The 27,007-nt window shown below is 38.1% G+C and overlaps 2 long non-coding RNA genes across 6 annotated transcripts in view; one reads left to right on the top strand and one right to left on the bottom strand.

Annotated features, from left to right (window-relative positions):
* LOC139770772 (uncharacterized) overlaps window positions 1-27,007 on the top strand; it is a 114,489-nt gene that overhangs the window by 36,693 nt on the left and 50,789 nt on the right. The window lies entirely within an intron of this gene.
* On the bottom strand, window positions 22,602-26,341 carry LOC139770709 (uncharacterized). Its single transcript, XR_011717807.1, has 3 exons — window positions 26,104-26,341; window positions 25,460-25,604; window positions 22,602-25,338 (listed from the first exon to the last, which is right to left on the bottom strand). It is a non-coding gene; the product is annotated as an uncharacterized lncRNA (long non-coding RNA).

Below are 27,007 nucleotides of genomic sequence, written 5' to 3'. Positions count from 1 at the left end.
TATAAGTTCTCACAGCGAAGCAATTGGCTAATAATGTGTTTACAGATTGCATGTTATTTCAATTATAACTCCGTCATTCACATGCATGCTAGAATTTCAATAACATATCGAACAGCCATACATATATGTTGAACTATCGAAATTTACATGATCGAGATTTCTGGAAAAAAATACTACTACAATTTAATTTGGAAAATCTATACGACGTTATATGGAAGTAGACTAGAAAATCTCTAAATGATCACGATGAAAATTAGATATACTATGAAGCAAAAGATTGTTAGAAGCATTGGGTTTTGCAGCACACGAGAAATAGTTTTTAATAAATACAATTATTAGCCTTTGTATTCACGTATAATTAGTCCATAGGAATTATATCAAAGTAGCAAAGTTTTTTCAGATAGTACCTCGCTTTCTTTCTTTCTCTCTCTCTTCGCTTAATGAGCATTTATAATACTACCTTCTCATATTCTGCTCTTCGTTATATACACTATGAGAATGTTGAGACTTACCGCAACCTTAATGAGCTATTTTTTTAAAAGCTCCTATTTTTTTGCGCGCGCACTTTGGTACAGATTCTGTGTCTTTACGACACGTTACAGAGTTCTCGCATTCACATATCACATTATGAAACCAGTATCGTTGTCGGTACCAGATAGCCGTTGCTATTCCACTGATTTTATCTGCGGTAGAAGTAAACGCGTTAGCGTGATTTAGAAGCATGAATAATGCCAAAGACAACAACGTCGGGTGATTGATGATATAGAGGCTGTACCAAAAAATATTCTGCATAGATATTGCGATATATGCATACATGATAATCATGCACTTATTCTTCTTTATATCGACATATTCTTGATCGATGAACAGTAAACGTATCGCTAATTTTTCTACTACCAATTTCGTTTTCCCGCTGTATAGTAGAAGGGTTAATTCGCCGACATTGTTAAAAAAAATATGAATATTGCTTGTCGAGAGAGATAAGCGTGGCTGTTAGTGGATGGTAAATCGATTGATAAAGCGACAACTTTTGTAACCCTTGGCTGCCATCGATCTTGCGTTTCGTCCAGTGTCAAGGTAAACCACGCTTTCACGTTGTAACGCTCTGATAACACTAATCTGTAGTTACTGGGCGATAGGTCGATTTAGCTACCCATATCTTCGTACGTGTTGGTATATGTCGGTGTAGCGGTGCAACATTATTGGTAAATCCGTGCGACAGAGTCCGCACAGCACCGGGTGGCCCGTGGGTTGGGCGAAAACAGCGGCAGAACACCACGGATCGGGTTGAGAATGGCTAGAAGAGAAAGGGTGGAAGGAGGAAGGGAGAAAGGGAGGCAGCGAGGGATTGGCCGCTGATCTAACTGTTACAAAATAGGCATGTGGTCGCGTTTGAAATTCGGATACGGCTATTCTGCTTTCGGGTTTAATGTCGCCATTCTCCGCTCGGCTTTCGATTCCGAGCGGTGTACGTGTATCGAGTGCGAACGGACGATATGAGTTTTACTCATACTTTTATCACGCCGAAACCTAATAATTGATACTATTATGTTGACAAAAACTGCTGGTCTTTCTGACACATCTTTTTAACGAGATTGAATATTATATACGCTATTGTATTTTTTGATAACAAGGGGCTATACTTTATTCTGTGATCAGATTGCCTGTCTTTTGTGTGATAACAAGGAAGGAAGCTCTATTTGAAATGATTTCGTTTTTTGTCACTTAAGCTTTTGTGTTTAATATTCAAAATGGAAGTTTTTCAATAGTTTAAGAACATGCGAGAAAGTCGATTGTGATCAGAATGCGGTTGCGGAATTCTTATGTCATGGTTGAAAAGACGGTTATTATTTGTTTCGATGCCTTACGACGGTAGATCGATTTTAAGAAAAAAATCACCCTAGCTTAAGAACATAGACGGTATCGGAATCTTGTTAATAATTATATTTTCGGAACTGTAACTAATTTAACGATAAGTATTCTGTTTTTTATGCGCTTGCAGAAATGACCAATATTAACAAATATGATTAACAAATCCATTATTAATTTTATTTAAAAATATGTTACTGCGGTCTATTGTTATAACCACTTGTCATAACTGGATAATATTTTTAGAGAATCACGGTTCTAATAATAATAACAACAATAGATGTTGTGTATTAAAATTAAAATTAGCATGCTATTAAAATAGATGTTTACGTTTAAATGTAGAATGGCTATAGAAATCGCTGATATTGTCCGAATAAGTTGTTATTTGGACTAAAATGAGCATATCGACGAGTAATTTTGGAAATGTCCCGTTCGTCATGAAGATACGGTCAACGTTATCGACAAAATTTACGAAACGACGGCCAAAATAAAAAGAGAGAAAATGTGAATAGACGAGCGAGCGTGTCGTTGAAAATGGAGTCGCGAGTAGATCGGGGTCGTTTCAGCAGGTCTGGCATGTCGCCGTCATAAATCTGCGGTACTCAGTGGTTCCGCTGCGAGAGGTGCAAGTTTATAACGTGACGAAGAGACCGCAGTAGGGAAGTAGATAGCGGAGACACGGCGGTGGAACGGAGATAGACAGCCGGACAATGAGAAATAGAGTAACAAGAATGAGAGGTAGACGAGGAGAAGAGAAGATCGAGAAAAGCGGGAGGAGGGGGAGGAGGAGGAGGAGGCTGGAGGAGGAAGAGGAAGAGGTCGGCTTCATAGGATGGGCAAAGCGCAGGCAGCACAAAAGTTATTAAATTTGATTAGACTTTGCCGCATAGCGGTACAGGGAACGTGGATAGGGAAGGGAGGATGAGAATGGAACGGGAACGGGCTGGCCAAGAGGGAGGGAAGGTGGAGGAGTAGATTTCACCTGGGGTTGGTGGTCGCACCGCGAGAAACGCCGGCGCGACCGGTATGAGTTTCGAACTGGCATTGGTACAGCATAGGTACCGCCGGGTATCTATGGCTTATGACGCCGCCACCACACTGACTCGCGCGCTCTCTCGCCATCCGGGCAACGCGGTCCGCGCACCGTGTCTCCGCCGGACCTATATCGTATTAAATATAATTGTTAAAGTTCGCTCGTGCACGGGGATTACGACAGTTTCGACGATTTACGTTATTGTCGCGAGGCAGGAGGTACTTTCGCATCGCCGCACCGCGGCACGGTGGCCGCGATAATCGATGCGCGCGCGAACTTTGCATACGTGGGACGCGTTATACATTTTCATCGTGCATACCAATGGAACGAACTCTTCTCTGCGAGAAGAAATTTTTAGTCGTATCTTCTTGTTCTCTGTTAAATTTTTAGTGACATTTTTACGTGCATTTATCCACCTTTTTGTCTAAAATGTTCCTAAACGTTACGAATTCACTTTTTCTTTATACGCAATATTATGAAACTTATTATGGTCTTGGAGCGTTGAATTCACAACAATCGCTTAAATAAAATCCGCGTTATTGTGGATGAAAGTGCAATAAAAGAAATTCACATGTAACTTCTCTAAATCTTTTGTCTCGTATGAGGATACGCGGAAGAGATACGAGTAACTTTGTAGAGCAACTGGGACAAATACGTCAGAGCAATCTGCAAAACTTTCTCGATCATCGAGTTGCTCTCCGGGGAGCAGTTCACGTCCGATTTATGATGGCAGAAAAAAAATAAGATATCGATCAGAGGCGCCTTATTTCTCGACACGACGCCTTCCAACTGGCGACGATACCGGGGATCATTCGCATTAAATTCCTTAGAGACCTCCGATAGAACGTTCGCTGAGTTCGAACGTCATATAATGTCGATTTCTTTGTTCGCACGATTTTCATCCGATAAGCGACAGTCACGCGCTGTCGACTGTCTTCGGAGATTGGCCAATCGCTGAGATTCCCATCGGAGTTATCGTAAAAACGTGACAACGAGTCGCAACAATTTTATTCTTTCCACTTTCTCATTTAAATATATCTCTTCAATATCTAGCTACAATATTGTGTAAATAGGATATTGAATGTTTCAAGCTTTATAAGAGAAATTTTATTGTATTTTTGGCGCATTTAGTGCGATCATCGATAAATTTAATGCAATAACAAATGCATGAATCTATTCGTTAATTGATTAATTTATTTATATACTGTATACAGTTATCGCGTAGAAAAAATTATATAGCAACTGTTATGTTATATTCACTTTAACTTTGAATATCAGTTAACGTTTTGGTATTTTACGCAAATATATACATTACATTATATTAATTGCAATTACTTTGTATTAGCATTATTAGTTAGCGTTATAATTTCCTATTTCCGCGTGTTTCCCAATTATTTAATATGATCAATTTTGTAGTACTCTTTAAAATAACATATAAAAAATGTTAAACTAATCATTACTTTCTCCAACGATGTAAAATAAGAATTTTTGATTGAATCTTTTGGTAGTTTAGCCTGCGCGAATACTCATTGGAAAGATTTTCGAGAACCGGCATAAAGTATTAGTCGTATAATGCGCGACCTCTGACAGTCGGCGTTAAGCCAGCACTAGTGGAACAGGTCTGCACGAGATCAGACAGTGGTGCAGCCTATATGTAGGTCAGCCTTGACTGCGACACTACGTGCTCCGTAAGCTGAGTCAGAGAAGATATTGCTCCTCTCCGCTCCGATTCGTTCATACTGGTTGATCTTCCATTTTAACTTAATTAAACGCCAACTATTGCTTTTGTCGACTTTTAAATAATCTTGCTTGCATTTTATTTTAAGTAAGGAGAGATTGTTTTAAAATTAACTTTATGATACTATTTTTTTGAAAAAAATTATTATTTTGATGATCAGCAAGTTTCATGATAGTTATGCTGAATAGCTCATTTTACTTGTGTGTCACATTGCATAAATGTTACAATTTTAGATTTTTCCTTATGTCCTAGTTTTATATTTACTTAATTTGATTTAGCCAATCTACACTTTATCTAGCACGTAATTGCCAATATTGACAGTATACATTGATTCAAATATTTGGCGAAGTTACGTGTACGTGTTTCTTGGTTTATATAAAGCGATATGTATACAGCTGAGAACAAATCCGGATTAGCTGGTGCGATTCGGTGCGAACTGTTTAATAACTCCAGCGCTTACAAAGTGGTAATGACCACTGCAACGGGAATGACCGCTGCGTACCTTAACCGAAAACGTCGCGAAAATTGGATAAGCACGTACGAGAACGTGGTCTCTTATTTCTAACGTAATCCTGTTAAGTAACGGGAGGGAGGCCCCGTGCTTGTTGGTCCAGGATGCTTCTTGCTGGTCCAGGGTGCGCTTATATATAGGAAAACAATGCTTTCCGCTGGCAATATGGTTCAAATCGCTTTAGGAAACGAGGTCGCATGGAACGAGGGTTTGCGACAGCGAATGGCGGCGTGCGTTTCGCAGGGGCGGGAAGGACGGATAACAGTGATTTTTTTTCGCGAAGATTTCATTTTCTCAAATCGAGTCGTATGCCGGCTATAAGTTCCAGGGCGCAAGCACAGCGACGCCGGTGTCGTTGTCGCAGTCGTCCGCCCTCTTCGTCGTCGGTGACTCTTTCGCAAATCGGCGACGATAACGCCGAACGGTGGCTCGGGTCGTTAAATTATATGCGATAGTCGAAATTCGTGAGATTTGCACTACGGCTTATCATACTTATCGGTCGAGACGCTTCGCCCGCTTCGTCTCCTCCGGCGACGTTCATTGCTTTACTTCTCACGTTCTCTGGAGTCCCGCGACTAAAAGTGTTTGCGCACGGGATACTTTGCGAGAGCGGTATCAAGGCTTTCTCCGAAAAGTAAAGTAACACATTTTTTTTCTCTGTTTTTTTTTCTCCGACAACGTGTAATAGTGATGAGACGAGATGTTGCACCAATACAATCCACAGTATCATTATACTATCGTTTATTTAGTTTTAATAAAATGACAGGATATTTTTGTATGTGATAAGGCCGTTTATATAAGATCAAGTGGTATAATTCAGACTGACGAGTAAACGCAGCAGCGATTTTCTAATAATCATTAAAATTATAAAAAAATTCTTAATTTAAAGTTCATTAATTTTATCGTGATCATCAATATCATTATGTTATCTCATTATTCGAATATGTCGGTTACTTAATTACATTATTTCGCGCATATTTCCTTCTGTTTAATCTTCCGCTTTGTATCTTGATTAAATTTAGAGAAAAAGATATGTTATTTTACATTTCTAGAAATATATCTCACATAAAACTTATTTACGGAGTATCTCAGATAACACGCATGTCTAAAAGATGTCTCCCACCTACCCTAAAAGACTCCAACCGGAGCTGTGTTTCAAGTCTGACAAATCTAGTCGGCACGCAGTCAAAGGTTGGAAAATATGTCAATTAAAAATATAAATAAAAAACTTTCGCGCATTATTTACCGCGCTGGTTCTTAGTTAGCCCGGTTTATTCGTATGGATCTAAAAGATGTCTTTTTTAAGACGTTTTTGAGACTTTATCAAAAGATGTCTTAAAGTCGTATATCGGGACATAAGACGTTTTTCTGACAATTTTGTGACATTCATAAAAATTTCCTTTTTTTTTGACGCCTTATAAGACGTCTTAATGATCTCTGAGGTGATTTTTCCGCGGCTTATCATCCACTTCTCTGCGAATACATCATACATAAACAGGATAATTAAATTCTTGTATCTTTCACATTTCTTCGCCATTCTATTATTGTGATTCTGTAATGAATTTCTGTAAAATCTGTCGTTAGAATAGTGCATTGTGGTGCAAAATAAATTCGCAATATGTGCTTAGACCGCAGCATGCACGTTTAATGACATTATCAAAGCTATGCCAACCGCGATCGCAAAGCTATTTCCGTAAATTATGTCGCACGGTATGGTGCGTCAAGCTTCAGGAATTCCTCAGAATACCAATATCGCGGCTCTAATTACGACAATACAGTTAACAATGACCAATATTGATATTAATCTACTATAATATTCATCACTTATCTCATTAAATTTATTTAGAAGAAAAACAGATAAATTAAAGTGCATTGTAACGCCGACATATTTGGCCACAGATAGCATCAAATTGATCGAATATATAGGCCATATCTATTTGTAGAGGTGTAACATTTTATCACAATAAACTTCAGATCGAATAGATAACCGCACACATACATATTTTATCCTTAATTTGCTCCCCCGCAGGAGTGACTGCTCCGCGTAGTCATTTAAATTTAGCAAATCCACGAATTTGAGCTCAATATATTGCTGACATTCAGATACATTTACACACATTTACTTATATACATCCATATACAGATGTACATATGTTTTTGTAAGCTTGCGATGGTTAATAATTACAGAAAGGTAGAAGCAAAATACAACTCAGCTCTGAGTAAATAAAAAAAGAAGGAAAAGTTGAAGTCTATATGCGTCTCTAAAAGCTTTGTTAGAAGCATTACGAAAGGTGAAAGAAAGAATTATTTTAGTCTCCAAGAAAGCTTTATTTTATTAATGTCCCAAGCGATATTCGTATTGTTTAGTTCCAATATATATCTAGAAAATAAAAATGGAAAAGTTGATCCTATGAAAAAGGTCGATCCTAAAAATTCAGAAGTGGGGAGACCGGGGCTCGTTGGCACAAGAGGCAAGAGTTGGCAATGCGTTCCGTTTATGTATTTATAGCGAAAAAAACAATAGAAAAGTTATCACAAAATATCTCTCGTTTATGACATAGGTACTTTTCCCAAAATTTTATTTAATCAAATAAGTATTACAATAGAAAAAGAGAAAACTCTGATTCAAGAAGTGGCAAGTAAATTTTCGAGCGTTTCAAAAAATCATATTAATGTTCTTCAGCTTGAGAAGTAAATCAAAGTGACGTATCATTAGTTAAAAGAAAAGTTTCTGTTACTATACGACATGTTATTTTGAGGAACAACAGTAATTTATTGTAATAAAATGATTGAAATCAAACGTATTTAGGGATGGGATATGTTGGCTCATATCAAGGCACGCTTAGCTAGACTTGTTGTTGCCGCGCGCGTGAGACCTGTGTGAGTATGTGATTTGCCACCTACAATGCTGATAGAAGCTAGATATATTTATATTAATATTTTTATGTTGAAGAAAGCTACATCTAAAATAGCTCACAAATGTTTGTCTGCAACAGCATTTTGCTATTTGATCATTACAAAATAACTTTAAAAGATACAATCTTCATCAAGAAGTACATATCTGTTACCCGTTTTGTGTTTCTATTACGTTTTCATTAATTTAACATGGACTTTTGTCGTATAGCCAACTTACCCTACTATCAGGGCAAGTTGGCTACAATGCAGCAGGTTCGTATTTCACTTATTACAAAGAAACTATATAGTATACAGGAGCGTTCCTGGCATGAAAATGTAGAGAAAGGTTCTCTCTATCATATTAGTACTGTTTAATCATGAGAATTAGTTGCTTAAAAACTAATGCCAACGAGTCCCGATCTCCCCTAGATGATGATATTTCTAGTGCATTTCGATGCTGCATCACAGATGCATTCGGATTTGTGGTTTTTGTTATTACCCAGTGCGGTTCGCGATCGCCGCTTAATTACACTGTCTCAATTTGGCCGGTAATAACTGTGCTCTCTTTCGATTCCGGCTCGGAACGAAGTCTCGGTTTCGATTGCGTGAATCAACAGCAACGTTGAAACGCGAATGATGATCACCATGGCTGAGCTATTCCAACATACGAAATACGGCCCGTCAAATACCTGTCGAACGATCGCGAGGTAAGCAGGAATCTCGGGAATGCCTCTACTCCGCGTTGCTGCGTGCCGCGGAGCGCTGGGAGAAAATTTCAAGTTTCTCGGTCGGATTTGCGGACGAGAATATCGGAAGCCTGCCGGTTCTACTAAACTAAATACCATCGCGGAAAGTCGCGCGATTTCAAATCTTCCTTTGTATGCGAATTGCGTTCGCGTTCGTGAATTGCCTGCGAACGATCGTGAAAGCAGTTCTATCCACGAGTTCCTAGCGAGTTTCTAAAGGAGGCAACCGATATCGTTTCCATGTGCGCAATTTCGATTTTGATTGGAAACAGAATTCACTCGTTCGCGATCCGTGCGGTTTTAAATAATTATCCTTCGAATAAAGATACGCGCGACACAACATACATCATCGAGGTAAATTTTAATGTGAAATGTTATGTTTCCGAAAGAACTCGTGTATTCTGACAATTAGTGTGTGCTTTCCATTCTCCACGTCAACGATATTACGGGCGCAATGGCGAAAGCTGAGCAATAAAAGGCTACGAGGGAAAAACCGTTGAACGCTCTGAGTAAATAAAAACGTAACCGCTTTGTTGGGCGTATCATAAAGTCGAGATTCGCGCACGTATAGGATTCGAAATATTTTTAGATTATGCGCGAGTGCGAGCTTGTGTGTGAGATATTAAAAGTAAACTGAATTAACTCTTCTCGCGTTGTAAATTGCGAATTTCAAGCTAAGAGGGATACGCATACTCCTCGTCCGTTTTGTAATTAATTCTGCCTTGATGCATGTGAAATGGCGTTTTTGCAAAACTTTATAATCCCATTGAGCAAATGTGCAATGATGTAGCGCCATGTGTTTTTAATTAAACATCTCATAATGGCCTCGCGGCACGCGGTTCAGATAAAGCGATATCGAAGAAGGAGATACGGTAATATTAGAGGAAGTTCCACTGCAAGCGGGCAGTAAAATAGCAGAAGGTGTGAAAGTTATAAAGAGAGGCTATAAACCTTTGTACGTAGAAAAGGTGAGAAAAGGCGATGTAGTGGTAGTGACTAAATCTAAAAGACATTTTATTCTTTCAGTGACAAAATCTCTTTCTCTTTACGGTGTTATGTAATGATAATTGATGTCGACATTTCTATCGGTAATATGATACTTTATAATAATGAACATAATTACGCGTTATGTATAGAAAGAAGATTCTATAAATTTTAATTTATAGTTCACAGGATTTAATCCGTGACTAAATTTCTGATGTTTAAAATAGTACAAATAATTGTTACACTATCTAGTCAACATACATTTTATAATTTAGTTATAATTTATGATGTAATCAATAACATCTAATTTGTGTTGGTTAGTTGATTTTTTATTTGCCAAGAATATTCTATCTATTTTTTTTACAGTTTGTGGTTGCGCTAAAATTATTACAAAACATGTCGGTGCTGGAATCACAAGTTCTTGAATTGTCGCGTAGCTGATTAAAAACAAACGCCAAGATGTACTTTGAAGGTTTGAATGGTTAAACAAATTGTCTCTCCTAAGTCGATTTACTTTGGGGCAGCTGTGGCGACTCAACCAACTGGTGGACGTTCGCACGTGTGAAATCCAGTTTGTAAAGAGCGTCTTAACCCGGAAGCCATGGCTGGATGAGTCGTTTCGGCTGCGGGGAGGTCTTGCCTCGTTAAGACTACGCCGCAAACTTGGGGAAGTGCTCTCGGTGTCCGCAAGTCGCCGATCACACGGCCCGCCGGAAACACGGGAGAACGGAGTCATAGAGTTCCTTCGGTTTAGGTGCACCCGGGAAGGCACTGCAGGGTAACTGCGGCAGTTGCGGCAGAGAAGCAACGCTCGTTTAAAATTTATGAGCTAGGCGTGAGTAATAATCTTAAATATCAGATAGCCCCGAACGAGGCCATTAAATATCTGTCCCTTGACATTATCGGCAATCGCTTTGTATAGCAATATTTTTTGCGGTTTTTTATGAAATTCTCGCGTTGGTCAAGAGTGTATAGATTGATCTTTTCGCGATGATAATAAGGACGAAAAGAAAAGGCTATCGCGCAAATATAATTCATATAATATATTTGATACGAGAGAAAAAGATATGTAAGATATGTATATATAACATAATTATTTTATTGCATAATCTGAGTAATTAATATATGAATGATAATATTATATTATAGAATATCAAAAGTGAGAGACAAAGATGAGAGGTAAAAGACCAATTTCGTAAATTTTGTTAAAATCGATATAACATTTCATATCTATCTTTATCCTATTGATCTTGATCATGTTTTAAAACTGAACATACATTTTCCAAATAAATAGTTCATATACGATACTCATACATAAATGTAACGTTTAAGTATTTCCCAGTCAACAAAAATATTTTGCAGCGAAATAGTTCCGATCAAATATTCTGTTATAAAAACAACCTGGAACAAAAGAATCACTGCGACGTATTTCTTACAAGCCACAAGAAAGATGGAAACCACTATTTTGCACACGTAATTGAACGACACTTCTTTAATTGAAAGATCCAGATATAAATAATGAGTTCTAATAAATGAACCGAGCTGATTAACATGCTAAAAAAAGTTTGAGATTACTCTTTCTCGAAAGTAACTTTGTGTATTTGTACGTTTTTCCTTATAGACACCTCAAATTGAATAATTAAGTGAGTTACTTTACTCAGAAAGTTTACTAAAAGTTATCTTTTGGAATAATACCCTTAGGGGTACTTCTCTTTGCTGTGCATTACGTTTCTTTAATTTTACTACGGTCTTATGCATTAAATCGTGCATTAAAAAAGATTAAAGCGTATAAACTTTGTATGTCGTAAAAAATTAATGTTAACCCTCAGGGTACGGACTGGGTTAGCGTAACCCGAGCGAATTTTGAAAGTAGCGCCATTTCAAAGGAAGTGAATGGTGGGGGTCCGTACCGGGGGGGGGGAATCTTTGAGGTAGCTACTATGTGAGCGCCAAGGAGCAGCGTCAGCTTGGTGCTCAAGTTATACAATTTTGAAAATTGAACTCGGGTAGTCTACACCCAGTCCGTAAAGTATATTTTTCAAAAAAAATATACTTTTTGGAATGGATCAAAAAACGAATTCAGCCATTTCAAAGAACAACTTTTTAGCTTTCAAACGCGACTTATAAAATGTCGATATCTTTTTTTTTCATAAAGTTATGCAATTTAAAAAAAAATGAATTTTTATGAAAATTTTTTGAGAATTGTTTAAATTTTCAAATGTATCTTTGTTTAAACAAATAATGTAATAAATCTATCAACGCCATTGTATTTTTGAGAAAATTTCCGATCCAAAAAAAAAAATTGTTTCAATTGACAAATTACAGCCCGATATACAGTCAATCAAAGTCGCCGGGTTAGGCTAACCCATGTCCGTACGGAACGTAACTTTTTTATAGTCCGTACCCTGAGGGTTAATTATGTATTTATCGAATTTTCTCTATATTACGATATATTGTACATGAAGTTTTATTAGTTATCTTATGCAATAACATTAGCATTATGTTAGATGAGAGTATTGTTTAAGAGTATCTTATCTCTGTTTCAAGTTATTTCCGTATTGTGACATTTCGATTAAGCTACATCATCGCGACATATTTTCGCCGAGATAACCGACTTATACAGGTTCGGAATAAATGCGGATATATATATATATATGTGCGGTCCGTATTACATTGCGTTCTCCTTTCTTCAACATTTCCGTTAATATTGGATATGCGCGCACTTTGCAATACTACTTCCAACGTAATCAGACGACTGGATATCGTTTCTGGGTCGAATCAAATATCGTCGGATATTTCTATTCTTTACGGACTGAATTGGGACGAGAGAACCCGGGGATCACTTTTATCCCTGAAAGTTATTTTTTAATCATCGATGGATTTCCATTTTTCGCCGTGATTTTCGTCTCCCTTCCATTTTCCGTCCAAAGCCAAGCGGATTCCTGGTGCTTGATCTAAGCCACGGTTACGATCCTTATAGCTAGACCGCCCTTGCAAAGTTACGAAACATTTACGATCTGGCCGTGCAGGGAGCGTCTCGCTATCAGCCAACAACGTGTCACTCGTATATCGCTCCTCACATAGACATTACGCGTGTTATGTAATAATAAGGTAATAACCAGGAAACGAGAGAGCGAAATAGAGAGTAGGCTCGTGTAGCAGGCGCCTCAATTTTCAGGGATTGTCCCTGACTACGGAGAGATTTGTGTACCGTTCCTTATTTTGTTCTCGCTTTTCGTGTCGCGCTTTATCGCTCTTCATTTCTGCAAACGGTATCTTATCTTCCATTTTGTTTAGTTTTCTATGTCATATTATTTAGCCTTCTTTTTATACCACTTTATATTTCTTCTTTGGTAGCTAGTTTATTTTCCTGAACTCTCTCTCTCTCTCTCTCTCTCTCTCTCTCTCTCTCTCTCTCTCTCTCTCTCTCTCTCTCTCTCTCTCTCTCTCTCTCTCTCTCTCTCTCTCTCTCTCTCTCTCTCTCTCTCTCTCTCTTTCTCTCTTTCTCTCTCGTCTTTGTTTTTTTCATTAGATTTATATCTTGTGTTATTTTTTGTTTTCCTATTTTATTTTTCATTTCTTCTTCTCATGTTCTCGATCTTTTTTAAATTCCTGCTTCCTGTCTGTATTTATGTTTAAGTTTGTCTTCCTTCGTCTTTCTCTCCCTCCCTCTTTCATGCCACTTCTGAATGTCCGTTTCCTCCTCGTGTTCCCTCTTATCCTCACTTCTTTCATTAGATCCATATCCTATGTTATTTCTTCTTTTCTTGCATTCTCTCTGGGATGTGTGCGTTTTACTCAACGGGGACCGAGGCAATGGGACGCGTTCCGTAGCCGCTACTGTCGAGAGAAGATTCTACAACGAAAGCCTTTACCTTGGTAAACGTTTACGGTTGCCCCATTGCATCGAGGAATTGCCGTTCTCTTTCACTCCGTGCCAAGTGCTCCGGCAGCGCGGGGGAGCAGTCGGTGCCGTTTCAAAGGCGTTTTGCGTTTTATTGCCGACGATACCAAAGTAACGCCTTCGCAGAATATTTTCGCTCTTATGAAATGAGAGTTCAGAAAAGATCGCGAGGGTGAAATCTGTTTTATCTTCTGGCAACCCTATTTTCTCTTTCTCTCTCTCTCTCTTTCTCTCTTTCTTGCGCGCGCGCGCATACACACATCTCGTTCGATAAACGTCACTGGACTTTACCTTTTTTCCCCTTTTTCGGGATATATCCTTGTTCAAGATCTTGTTCTCTTCTTCGCCTCCATTTCCTATCCTCGCGGTCTTCGCATTCGTTTTTCGTTCCTTTTGCCGTTCCCACTTGTTGGTGGACATTTCCTCCTTTTCACCTCCTTATCTGCGCCCCTTTCAGTTCTGTCCGTTGTTCGTTCTCTTTTTGCCGTTATCTCTGTCGACTTGCGCGGCTCTTGGGTACGACGGTATCCTTTTCTCTTGCAATCTGCTCACCACTTTTCAACGTAGGAAGGTAACGTGCACTGCAGGCCACCTAAGAATAGGTATACAGCGAATGCCTTCATCTTGGTAAACGCTTACAGTTTCCGCTACCACCAGAGAGGTTTTCGTTACCTATATCTGAATGCTTTTTTTTTAAATTGCAATAATCAGCGATGGTCAAAACTTTAAAAAGATGGTTTTTTTGCGCGACTCTTTAATGCATTATATATATATTTATTTTATAATTGATTCTGATAGTTATAACCTTTCTTAATATTTGCTTCTTTTTAAGGATATATTTGATGTTTTTCATAATTTTGTGGAAGGAATTCCTCATGTTTTCCGTGTACAGCCGAAAAGAAGACACAAATATTTAATGAAAACGAAACAATATAATATTTTATTTTCTTATAAAATCATAACATATTTTCTTCTGTTATATCCAGTCTTTTTTCTCTTGATGATTTTTTCCCGTTACATTTGATCTTTCGGTCTTCCTATTTTTTTTATTCACATTTCTATTGGCAATTCCTCTCTCACGCGTGGTGTCCCTTTCCGGTGCAATCTGCTCGCCACTCGACGCCAAAAGAAGAAGGAGTAGGTAGCAGTCTGCTTTAAAAGATGGTACACAATGTAGTTTTACCTTGGGAAACGTTTACGGTTGGCCGGTAGTCTTCTTTTATACTAGACTACACACGCACTTGTATTGAGTCACTCACGGTGACAGCAGTGGGATCCTTTCAGAACGTTTCGTCACGTTTCTTTTCAAAAGTAAGGGATAACATTTCGTTAAATACTGATCCTTAAGAGGCAATTATGTGGAAACTCAGACAATGTAATTTGCAACAAAATTGATGTATTAAATGTAATCAGGCATCTTGATATACATTATTACAAAAAAATAATGAGTATTCTTTATAATAGTAATTTAATTTAACTTTCTCTATTCATGCGCTATTTATGTTTTTTTTATTGAAACAGGCAAAATTAAAGACAAAGATACCATATTTGGGCAATATTAATAATATGCATACAAGAAAAGGAGAGTATACTCCAGCCATGTTATTCTATATAATAATCCTTATATATCGTAACGAGAACGTATATTTATAAGTATGTGTGTGTGTATATATGTGTTTATTCCGCAATCTCCGTGGCTACCGGTTAGTGGAGAGGAAGGTGCCGCCGCTTTCCAACTCTCAGCGAAGGGCGCGCGCGCAAGGGAGAGAGAGAAGAGAGAGAGAGAGAGAGAGAGAGAGAGAGAGAGAGAGAGAGAGAGAGAGAGAGGGAGAGAGAGAGACCGGATCCCTTCGTGTTCTCTTACAACGGACCTCTCGCCACGGCTTCCCCTGCCCCTCAAGAAACAATATAATGTGATTTACTAGACCATTACTGCCACTGTACTTTCCGAGTAGCGGCGCCTAGGTGCGGTGCACCGACCTTCCATGGACACACCGCGTTTATCGTAGTCACGTATAACCGACTACTATTCTCCATCTCATCTGCCTTCTCTGCGATGGCAGACCTCCGATCCTCTATCGTTACCTTGCTTCTCTCACTCGCAATCGCTTTTATATGTTTTGCTTTCTATTATTTGGATGCTAAGATAAGAGACTAAGATATTCTGCGCCGAAGGGAATGATGGACTGTGACGTGGGTGATTAACCATTTATTTATATGTCAGACAGTTGACATGGATTCATATATCGTGTGTATGTATATGTATGGAATCACGGAATAGCGATGGTAGTATAATTAACGTAATCAGTTAACATTTAAGAGTAAATTAAACAGCTACCTGAAGTATTATGACAAAGCTTCGACAAGTATTATGTCGGAATTATGACCAACATTGCAATGGCTATTTTATAACATGAATTCTCGTAATGTAAGAGCGAATTATAGCACCTCGATCTATAATATTATTACGATAAGTTAAATCTACATGTGGGTATTAATAGAAATGTGTTAAGCTTGAACATAAGTTCGCACGGTACAAGTTTAATACGAGCGAATTGCACGGCGTGTTTGAAAATTCTATCGTGCATGAGATTATTCGTGGGAGAATTGATCGGTACTCTTCGGTAACTGACCTGTGATCCGACATTTCGGACATATATCGGATATCGATGCATAGAGTTGTAACTGCAGCTCTCTGGATATATCGTCGGGCGTTCGGCCGTAAAACTCGAATCGGCGTAGCTAATTCTTTATCGCCACCGACGTGCTCTCTCGCGCGACTGAGTTTCTCTCGAGATTCTCTGATCGTGCTGTTTACTCTTTTCCTCTTTTTTTTTCGAACAACGAATAGCAGGCTATTGTATCAGACACGAAGATTTTATGCCGTTTTTTTGCATAAGTGTTTTTGTCGAGCTACTTTAGAAATTATCTAACTAGCTATATACTCTTAAAATTAATGCTTATAAATTCTTTTTTCCTTTTATCTTCAATATATATATATTATATATTGGTAATATATTATTTTTTTAAACATATATATATATATATATATAATTTAATTTCACTAATATCATTTTTTAGATATTTTTAATAACTTTGCAATATAAGTGTACCGATATCGGCGCAGTTGTAACTTGTAACGGGAAAAACGAAAAATGGTTTCTGATCAAAATGACATTATAATTGTGGTGCCAAACGCTGTGTTTGACCGTAAAATTCGGAATTGCGTAACTACAATAATATTTTCTCTTTAAAAAATACTCTGTTGCTTTTGGCGCTTCGGATACTCTCGTCATGAAATTAATCCGATTCCTTTGGCTATTTTTATTAATCAAGCTACGAAACGAAATGCGCATTTCATATCGTCGGTTGATCGATTCAATATTTAAATTAATCATGCTGGTGGTGCGCTTTGAGATCGGAGAAAGAATTTCGTGTATATATTATCAAAGTTTGATCCTCTTTCCGTAAAATAGAGAGTGATATTTTCAATTTTCATTTGACGTTTCGTATATGCATAAAAATTAAATAGCGCTGCGGTGAACGAATCATATTTTGCAATACGTTTTATTCGGTCATATTCGGTTAACGGAAAACAAGGACAAGGACAATACGTATCATTTACGATACGAATCATGCGATCCGATATTCGATATATTAGCATATTTAACAAATGAATATCCACCGTTTAAACCTATCGTTCACCGTTGCTTTATAATCGTTATTGAGTTGCTCTCGTCGTAGATCGAGTTTACGTGATTTAAGGTAAAGGTACCAATACCCGGACACTTAAGAGTAGGTAAATGTACCAATACCTGGACACGTACCTGTGTCTGGATACCTTAAAAAAAAAACATAAATTTATGGAAATAAACGTTTGGATATTATAACTGAAGTTTCAAACTACAAGAAAAAATACTTTTATCTTTGATTTTAATTCGCGTTATACTTATAAATAATACAGATGTCCAGATGTAGGTACCTGTCCGGGTATTGGTACCTTTAATTTACGTAACATTAAATCGAGCCGCGATCGGTTATAATAGCAGTGTCACATGCAAATTCTGCACGACATATCTATACGTTTCTTCTTCCCGTCCCTTTTCTTGCCTTCTTCCCTCAACTAACGACTACGACTACGTAATGCGGCAATATGTTTATGCCGATGATACATAGCGGCAAACGCGCGCTACCGTGATCGATAGGGCCATTATCCATCAAACGGTTCAGAATTCGCGCAAGATCGACGACGGCTCCGGGCAAAGTTCAAGGCTACCTCGGGCGGCGTGGCACCGCGATTTCGCCACCGGCGGAATCTCCGCCGTGGGGCAATACGTTTTCCGACGTTTCTTGTCGTCGTCCCCTTCTCGCAGCTCTGTCGCGACGTTCGCCGGTCCCCGCGCCGCCATTCGTTTTCCCCCGCGGGAGCAGCAATTCAGCTTAGCCGGGGCTGAAATAGCGGTTTTCGCCGCGCAAAAATCGCCGCCAGGAGTGCACCTACCTGTACCCGCCCACGCAGTAACGAAATGTCGAGAGAGAGAGCGAGGAAGAATTTTTGAGAAGGCAGAAAGAGAAAGGGAGACGGAGACAGGGGGGGCCGATGAAACGAGGGTCGACGGCATGTCTCGCGACTGCTTTGCATATCCCTGACGATGGATCCGCTAAATCTGCGGGGCGATCGATCTTTTTCTTCGCTATACCCTTTTTCCCACCGCTCTGCCCGCTTCCCGCCGTTCCCGGCACTTCCTCGTGGGAAATCGCGGCGAATCGACGATCCCGACGCTCGATATCGCCCGCACGTATCCGTACAAAGCGGATTATGTTTATTTTTAGGCAGTTGGTTGCGGCGTCCGCGTAAACTCTCTCCGGCGAGTTGTTTCGATCTCGAGAATGCGCTCTGAATGTAAACGAGGATCCTTTTTTTTTCATGGTACGGCATTTCATTTGGCCACGAGTGTCTCTATGTCGCCGGTATCTCTCAACTTAATTCGGTATGCTTTGAAATGCAAGAAAAAATTACGATATTCCTCAATTGTGTGGTTTTGTTTCTGAGCTAGAGCAAAAATAAAGATAGAAATAAAGACAGAGAATAAAAGAAACGGATCGATAAGTAAGCTCGTAATATAATATAAAGAATTTTACAAGACCGGTGCTCGTATTGCGAGAATATTATCTAACAATAATTATAAATATACTATCCGGTACAGGGAAGCACTAAATATGTCGTTCAAAGTGTTTGAAATCTTAGTCACAGTTGTACTCAGTGTCCATTAAAATTATGTCGAAGAAAGTTGGTGACGAAACTTACTTAACTCAATAATCTCTGCGATGAGAGGTAAATTAATTCAGTTTGCCCCGAGAGTTTCGGAGTGTATATATAAGTGTCCGCAAGATCGATCTATTTCGTTAGTAGCACCAGATTTCTGTCGGGATACGCTTTTTTGTGCCATCTATTTTCACATTTCGCTCGTGGGAAATCGCAACGACTCGATATCCGTCTCGTTCGATATTCTCGTAAATGTCTCTCTGTATAAAACAGGTTTTGTGGTTCTACATGCTACTGTGCCTGGTTCATAAATCCTTTTGATTGAGGTATTCTGACTAGGGCGAGGGGGGGGGGGAGGGTGCATGCGATTCAAACGACCAATTTCCAACTTGGAATTTTGCCTGAGGCAGAGAAGTTACGTAGAACGTAGATATTGCATGCGCGAACGCTCACACTACTTTGTAATTATTAATCAGATCTCTACTAATCACGTGCTACTCGATAGTGAAAGATCTATATCGATTAATTAATTTGTAAACAGTAAGTTGAGTAGCATTCTTCGCGAGAAGGCATACGTCTTGTCGATATAAAAGCTAAAAGCATCTCATAGAAATATCGAACTCATCAAAATATATCTACGTCAATACGTAATCCACGCTGGATCTTAAAATTGAAAGTAATTAACACATCCATCTTACGGCGATCGTGGTTCAGGCTGTAATTACTTGGGAAACGTGCACACTCGGAACGTCGGAAGCCACCCTTTAACGTCGTTTACGCCAGCCGATTTCGACCTTGTGGAGAGAAAGCATCGATAAGATCGAAGTAGGATTTATCGCCGGTTTCGCATCACCCTCAACGGCGATCTCCCTAATCTCACTTCTAATCTCCCGTGCGCCGACGGGTTTCACGGAGAAGGCCACGTTGCGGAACGGAGAAATAACGGGGATATATACATTCTCGTCGCCACACCGAGAATTCGTCTTTCGAATTTATCGCGCGTTGATTTAATTAAATCCCCGACGCGGGCGCAGTCGTTGGTGGCGGCCGCGGCGCGGCGTAGGCGACGCGACGGTGGCGGTAACGCTCGGCAACACAGTCGCCCCTTTTTCTTAATTAACCACCGCACGACTACGTGCTGTCGTCTGGAACGCGACTCAGTGCCGAATAAAACGCTAGAGGGTAAGCCCTCCTGTTTAGTATCTCTCCAGCTTTGCATACCTCGTGATTTACGTACTAGCATGTAAGATTATCTTGGCATTAGAACTGTTTACGAAAATCATTGATGAGAAATAATTGTTTTACGGATATTTAAAAAAATTTTAATTGATAGATTTTTTATTATAAATATTAATGTGTTCTAGAAATCTTGTTTTACTTTGTCGTCTTGTTAAAGCACAAATATTGATTTCAATATGCTGAGTACCTATATGAATACTTTTGCTCTTCTCTGATTTAGCAGCGACCTTAGCACAAAAGGTCGCCGAATTATTTATTAGTAATTGCAAATCTAATGGGGAAGATCGATCGATAATGTCAGTAAAACCGCGAGACGTGATCGTGGGTTAGATGTACGTTTTGACAATGATAAATGGGCGTGTGTGTATGTGTGTTTATGTGTGCGTGTACGTCTGCATATATGTATATATATGTATGGATGTGTCGTGTGTGTGTGTGTGTATGTCAGCAAATTCCGAGTTTCCGAGATAATAATCGAAACATCTGCCATTCAACAGTCTCTCTTTCTCTGTCTCTTTCGTCACTATGGATACGATTATAAGCACGTTTTGGTGGTTATTATCGAGTAATTCGCAAGATTAGTAGAGTGATGTTGTGGCAAAACCTTCAAACCTGCACATATTAAGGTTGTGCTCGATGTTTATTATTTTTTTTAATAAAAAAAGGAAAAATTCTAAGAGTCTTCGAGTAGAGAATTCAATCATAAGATGCGCCAATTTTATTTCCTATTTATGTGATTTAAATATTATTAAATTAAACTATTTAAATTATTTTAAATTCTAAGTAACTTGAATAGTAATTATAAATATTTTGTACTGGTATTTTTTATATCGCGTTAGCGACATTTTCCGGTATTTTTAATTAATTTGTGACATTAAGAATAATATAATTTTATATATTTTGATAGCTTTATAATTGTATTAAATTACCTTGCAAGCTTTCCTTAATATCAACGAATTTTGTTAATTTCGTGACTGATAAAATTTAATTTATTGATGATATTCCATGTCAACTCAAGGATCGATAAGTAAGTTACAAAATGCAATTAACTTTAATATTTGATAATTAGCTATTTTTTATCAAGATAATATTTTTCATGTTTTAAGGAGTTTTTGCAAAAATATAACTTATGGTTTAATATCTACAAGTTACGTTCAAAGAGCGTGAGCGAAATCATATTTTTTTCCAGAAATGTTATAAGGATGCGTGTAAAATACTAATTTACAGTAGTGTTCACAGATAGCGATGAATAATGCGATTAAATCAATATCCATATTAATACCTTTCAAGCCAGTTAAGCGCAAGATGATTTCCAAGACGACAGTCTTCTCACTGCAAAGAACAGAAAAATTTCGACGAACTTCTTTAAAAGTCAAATCGGTCGAGATAAATTGAGGCATCCTTCGTGCTTGTCCTTTTTTTTAATAGAAAATTCGCGAAAATGGAAGGTGCAAGAGAATCGAAGATCCGCAGAGGCACGCGGTTAATGCTATTATCGGAATTAATGTTTCAGCGTATCTGCGGGAAGCTATTCGAACAATCTCATCACCACGGACTTACTACTTTTCTTTAGCTAGAGGAAGAGGTAGGAGAGGAAAAAGACAGTAAGAAAGTGAAAGACAGAGAGAGACTGTTTTAAGTAGTTCGTCCATTTTAACCGTCTCATCTACCAGACCTTTCTAGTTGACCCAGAATGCTTGCGCGTGTTTCGCACCAGGATGAACCCAGGGGGTAGTTAAATTTGTAATTTAAATCAATGTTAATCTTAGAACTACGCCGTAACATACCGAGCCAAGATTCATTGCCGACATTCGGCGAAAAGACGCTTATCAGTGTGATTGGTCGAGAAGAGACCTCGCGCGATTCTTGAGACGAAAGGCGTTTAACCATATTGTCTTTTCCACAATAGATTAAAAGAATTCTTTCGCGATCAATACTATTTGATGACAATTCGTATTGTACAATATCACTGATGATCTAAAAATGGCATTGAGTTAACGTATAAAACAATTAAAAGAAGTTTCTCTTTATTGAAACTTTATAATATGGGAATAACAGATGAATAAAAAGGTATTAACAAATTTAATTAATATATTTATTAACTAATTTATTGACTAATGAATAATAGGATTAGTATTATTATAATTATTTAAAAAGTTGGCTGTAGAAATATAACGAATGTCTGGTAAAACTGCATGACTTTCATAGATTATGAGACATAATTGAAGTTTACTTCTATCTTTCTCTTTCCAACAAAATATTTAAAATATATTAAGAAGTAAATAAGATATTGAGAAAAGATAAAGAGGAGGAAATATTTATTTTAGATTTATAACAAAGACTGTGGTATAAAACGGTCTTTATGTAATTATAGTTATAATATTCATTTAGTCATGTAAATATTTCACTACTTTCTTATTTTTGATTTGATTTTTACTATAACTCGAGCTAAATCCTGTTTTTCCAATCTATTAAAAATATTTGCGATCTAAATTCTCTATTCGCGAGCGATACTTTCGCCGAGATTCGCATTCGCTATTCTTTTAACGACGCCATTCTCGTCGACTACGACCGCTGCGAAATATCTTCTTTATCTGCGACGTTTGACGTTTACAGCATGCTTCGTAACTATACTACGATCGTATGTGTAGTTGCTTGAACGCTTACGTGTGCTGCCTCCTCGTTAGAGGAACCATCGCTTCATAACACTCTGAGATTTACGACAGCTCTTACACGCATGACTTAAACCGTTCCGCGCGAACAAAATCGATGTGCGTGTCTAGCGTTCTTATCGAAATATATATTATCGCTTCGTTACAGATTCTTATTTACTACTTAATAAAATTATTTCAGCACGCAGTGTATAAAAAACATGTTTCAAAATCTTGGCTGAGAGAGAAAGATTTTTTAGAAAAGATAGCTTTTTCACTTTTTAAGTATATTCGTATTTGAATATATTTATATTTGTAGGGGTGTATATATCCTGAGCAAAAAATTTTCAAGTTAATTATGTAACAGTCTTTTATGTAATTATGAAATGTATGTATAATAATAAGAAATATAAAAAGAAGCCATTTTCTCTCGGGCAGAAGAACTTTGCTTTACGGTAAATATAGTGCTATAATAACCACAAAAGTGGTATATTTACAGATTTCATTCGCTGATTGAATTGAGATGGAATATTACAATATTCTTACTATTTATATTGAGAATCGTACAGATTGTTATTTTCTTCGAACGAAATATTCATAGTGAGATTTGATAAGCGTTTTTCGTCAATTTCGTGTGAGTTAAATATCAGCTCGCTTCGATGACTTCGAATATATCGGTCTGAACGGAGAGACACCAAAAACCAAGCTGTAGCTTTAATAAATCTACGGCGATTTCTCGTGCTCCTTCGCTGCCTCTTGTTTTTCCGAGAAACATAGACGAAGCAGAGATGTACGAAGGTGTACGTTAGAGTGTGTATCCTATAGCTAAATGTTGATGTATATCTGGTTCGATCAATTATTGGATTCCTACGAGCGCCAACGGCTGCAGAATGAAAAGCTTTCTACTCGCTCTTGCCTTTCACGCCAAGTTTCTCCCGATGCGTCGTTTCTAAGCTCGAACGTAAAGCGCATTTCCGACGATTACAGGTTGCTTGTGTGATAATGAGAAGTTCGAAATTTCATCTGCAATCTCCGAGTTTGTCATCTCACGCGATATCCGATTGCGCAACAAGCGTAATTGATTCGGCAATTGGGGACCAGCAATTTGGTAATATAGTGGATATGAAGATAGATGAGGAATCAAAAATTTTAAAATCACCGACTCATTTTCTCCTGTTTCAATTCATCGTAATTAATTTATTTGAATCACTGAGATGTACTTTCATGTCCTATTACTATATTTTCTTCGACACATACAAATCTTTCATCTTAATCTAATTTGCTCTTTAAATCTATCCACCTGTTGGTACAGCGTCTTCATTAGTGGATATAACAGGAATGCACTGATATTATCTTTAGCAAAAAAGTAATATAAATTGTTAATGGAAATTTTTCATTAAACGCTTCTTGTTGCACACAATGGAATCTTTTCTGTATTGCGATTTTCTCTTCTGCAATATCGCGAAATTAGTACTCTTTGGTAAATCAGCCCTCGAGGCACAATTTGAGAGCACAAAGTACCAGGGAGCTTTATTTTATCGACAACTTTCGCGATAGTAATAACGACGATATAAAAATATTGCAAAAGCCGCCCCCGCGCTAAATTCGATTTAATACTTTTCACAATCCGATTTTTATGCCGCCGCTGTTCTTTCTCCCGATTGAATTAGGAAGGAAACAATCGTCGCGTACGAATCATTCCTCTGCATGCGCTGCACTTAATTCAATTGTCGATTTATACCAATATGCATGGCAAGCATACGAGCACGCATGTTTGTTCCCACAGGAGGTTTTCCATATACGTGTATGCATGAGTGTATCATGTTATGCGTAAGTACAAGAGAATATAGACGCGCGGACATGTCCACATGCATGTTCATCATTATGGTTGTAAAATGCAGCCGTCGGGGAAATGCAAATTGAAAATTGAATATTATCCATCTCCGCTCTGGTCTCGATGCTGCATTATTGCTTAGTCGCTTTCATGTTAATTTTCAGTATGCAACTTTGAAAGAGTTTCCCATCGATCGGGAATCAAAGAAAACTCGGTTTTTTACTGTCAAGGAAACTTACGAAGTCAGTTCGAAGCAGCTTTTCCATTACTTATCTTAATTTTACGTAAACACATTTTAATCTCATTGTATCAAGACGTCTATGACAAACATGTACATTAACAATACAATGAAAATTACTAATTCGTAAGTAAAATGATAAACTGTGAAAATTGCTTAGAGATAATAAAATTACTTCTAGGTAATGGGACTAAAAATCATTTCAACTATTAAATTAATCGTCTAATTGCTGGTATCTATCATGAATGTCAATATCAACGATTAGATTTGTGTTCGAAATCTTGTATTCATAGGTCGGCGGTGTTTCATCGTGAATTCCTTCATTCGTAGCGTTGTAGCGAATTGACAGACGAAATGATTTTCCTCGGAAAAATACGACCCCTTTTGTCCCATCAGCTTCTTCAAAAGAATCCTCCAGTCCGCCGAGACTCTTTTCGGCCAATGCAAAAAGGAAACTCGGCGAGTTATGATTTATCGTAACAGCGAGGCGAAAGAGAGAGAGAGAGAGAGAGCGAAGATGCATGTACATACGCATGCACAAGGACACCTACATTGTGCTGCAGCAGGTCACACATAGTTGGTGTAGGGAATGCACCAGGTGAGCCATGGTTCACATGGGAAATGAATGTTCTGTCGCGGATGGAACATGGTGTGAACATACGGGAAGCCGCTTCATCGACCGAAAGCTGCGCGCGACTGCGGAATAGTTAATAGGATTATGCTAGAATTTTATTGCGAATTTCTTAAACCGACTACGAAACTTTTTTTTTCGACTCACTTATCTTACGCACAACAATCATTTATTACGGTAGTATTTACGGATTTTATGTTTTTCACATAGTAAGTAAAACATTGAAAATTTTTAACTCGAAGCTAGATTAAAGTTAGAAATTATTACAGACACAGAATAAGGAGAAGAATTGAATGGAAATATAAAATAATATATGATACAAACAAACTATGTGTATGAAATACGTATAGTCACATAAAGAATAATAATTACTGTTAGAACGAGCGGAAAGACAAACGCGTTTTTATATTATGCTAATAGGTAAATAAGCGTTAGCCCTTTGTTCACTACTTACAATGAATAAAAAAATATACTATAACTAATGCTTTAAGAGTGATAAAAAGAGTAGTGAAATTAAAAAGTGAATACTTTGTAAGATATCAGAGAGGTTTGATTGAACCTTACCGCAAGTTAAGGGTTAATCACTGCATCGCAATGGTTCTTTCGAGCGTTCGCAGGCTGTTTACGACCCCAGCTATAAGAGGAATTCACCTCACTTTACTCCCGTGTACACGGTTCGCGGGTGCACTAGATAGCGCTGTAAAAAATACACCCTCTAGATACTCGTAGAAAAGCTGATGTTCCCAGCCGACTTCCACAGACAGCTTTTTATTCTTCCTTCGCTATCAGGGGTGCGCTAACGATTGCGGGTTACGTTGGAGCCCGGAAGGGAGCTGGGGAGGGAGAGCCGGAGAGGGAGCGCTGGTAGCAAGGTGAGAGAATGAGGATGAAGGGAGGTTGTATCCGAGTCTCGATCCTCTCCCGCTAACTTTGTACTCTTTACCTTCTGAGGGTCTCTCTCTTCCTCATCCTTTTACTTGGCTTCGCGTTTTTCTTCTCTCTTCCTCGCTATCACATCATCCTTCTTGCTCCAGTTGTTATCTATTCAGGAGATTATAGTTCGATCGAGTCTGCGAGTAACCGATCCAACGTTTCGCTCACTGGTTTTGCGGTTGTGCTTTCTTTCGAAACGAATCACGGTGAGCAGTTTTTATTTAAGAAAAAATATCATTGAGAATTGTCTAGAGAATTGTATAACGAAAAATATTGTCGCCTTGAGCAATTAAGTATATAAAAGGGCGCGACAGAATTAACTCCGATTTGCTATTTCTTTTCGACAAAGTGGAACTACATTTCGAAATAATTCTTTAAGTTCACGAAACATGATATAATGACTTTTAAAACTAAAATATGCTTAATAATTTTTATATATTTTTGATCTAAATATTTTTTGTCAAATTGAGAAGGACAATTGATTCTTTAGCACAATATTGCGAGAAACAATTGAATATCTGATAATATCTAAAAT

Source organism: Temnothorax nylanderi, unplaced genomic scaffold (assembly GCF_030848795.1).
Source record: "Temnothorax nylanderi isolate EJ_2023f unplaced genomic scaffold, tnyl_v1.0 TNYL_tig0032_pilon, whole genome shotgun sequence".
In the NCBI taxonomy this organism is placed as follows: Eukaryota; Metazoa; Arthropoda; class Insecta; order Hymenoptera; family Formicidae; genus Temnothorax; species Temnothorax nylanderi.
The sequence above is the reverse complement of the archived record's forward strand: the minus strand, read 5'-3'. Positions and strand labels throughout refer to the sequence as shown.